The sequence below is a fragment of the Seriola lalandi genome, unplaced genomic scaffold, assembly GCF_002814215.2.
Source record: "Seriola lalandi dorsalis isolate HSWRI2012SDOR001 ecotype SW California unplaced genomic scaffold, Sedor1 jcf7180002053013, whole genome shotgun sequence".
Classification (NCBI taxonomy): Eukaryota; Metazoa; Chordata; class Actinopteri; order Carangiformes; family Carangidae; genus Seriola; species Seriola lalandi.
The window spans coordinates 8,349-9,576 of NW_019523566.1; the positions used below are offsets into that span (position 1 = coordinate 8,349).

Below are 1,228 nucleotides of genomic sequence, written 5' to 3' on the forward strand. Positions count from 1 at the left end.
GTGTTCAGTATCACTGTGGTGAGAACGACTGCACTCTGAGAATCACAGACCTGAGAGAGAGCGACTCAGCTGAGTACAAGTTCAGGTTCATTACAAACCAACCAGGAGGGAAATATACAGGTGAACCTGGAGTCACTTTGTCAGTCACAGGTAACATATCTGTTGGAAACTACATTAGTTAAACCCTGAATCTTTGTAAATCTGTTATCATTTATCTGTTGACAGTTCTGTCTAAAATGATGTGTGTTTCTTTATAAATCCAGGTTTACAGGTGAAGATGAGCGAATCAGAAAGATGCTTGGTTGATCCCTGTACATGGTCACGTGTCACAGCAGTTGTCCTCTACCTGATCATCCGTCCTACATCTGGTACGAGAGTGGAAAGTATATTTGGGATGATGCACGTTCTTTACCAGCTTACTTTTATGGTGAAAACAGTTATGCCTGTGCTGTAAAAGGACACGAGGATTTCCCCTCTCCTTCAGTGTGTGAGTTTATTCCACCGTCTTCCAGTAACATTAGCACTCGTTTGAATTTTTATCTTATACACCATGATTTCATGTTTCTTTTACACGGGTCACTGTGTCCACAGCAATACAACCAACTGAAACTGTGAATAGTAATGATCAAAAATATTTTTCAGGTGTCCATGGTTCCTCATGGGTAACGTTTCTATTAGAATTGTCTTTTTCTTTCATACAAATTTTTAAGATCATGGAAACAGCGCTGTTATAATCTAAGCTCAGAGGTCCACTTACTAATGACTCATGGCTTAAATGTGAACTTTTGGTCGCATGAGGACAAGTGGTTTTATATTGGGACAAGACGGTAATTCTCTTCTCAGCTCTCACCATTACTGTAGGATGTGAATCCCTGATGTTTGTCCAGACTGGTTTTGATTGGTGTTCAGACACGTCTGTTCACTGGATGAAGACCACTCGTGAAATGATTAGTGAAAGTCTCATTGAGATTAGAGTCTTTTCACCATATATTGTTGCCAAGGGGCAAAAATTGACATCCATGTTTACATGCTGAATAGAAATTACATTTCCTTTTCTTCTTTGGAAAACCAGGTCTACAGCTGCAGGTGATCAAGTCATCATCTTACAGTATCAGGAATGGGCAGAGCTGAAGTGTCACAGCAGTTGTCGTCTACCTGATCATTCTTCCTACAACTGGTACAAGAATGGACAGAATACTTGGGCAGAAACACCTTCTTTTAAAGGCTG

At 40.3% G+C, this 1,228-nt stretch overlaps 1 pseudogene across 1 annotated transcript in view; it reads left to right on the top strand.

Annotated features, from left to right (window-relative positions):
• LOC147819477 (B-cell receptor CD22-like) overlaps nucleotides 1-1,202 on the top strand; it is an 8,578-nt pseudogene extending 7,376 nt beyond the window's left edge. The window contains exons 6-8 of the transcript XR_015436890.1: nucleotides 9-150; nucleotides 264-485; nucleotides 1,073-1,202. The product of XR_015436890.1 is annotated as a B-cell receptor CD22-like (transcript). The remainder of the gene's footprint in view (nucleotides 1-8; nucleotides 151-263; nucleotides 486-1,072) is intronic.
• The last annotated feature ends 26 nt before the right edge of the window (nucleotides 1,203-1,228 follow it).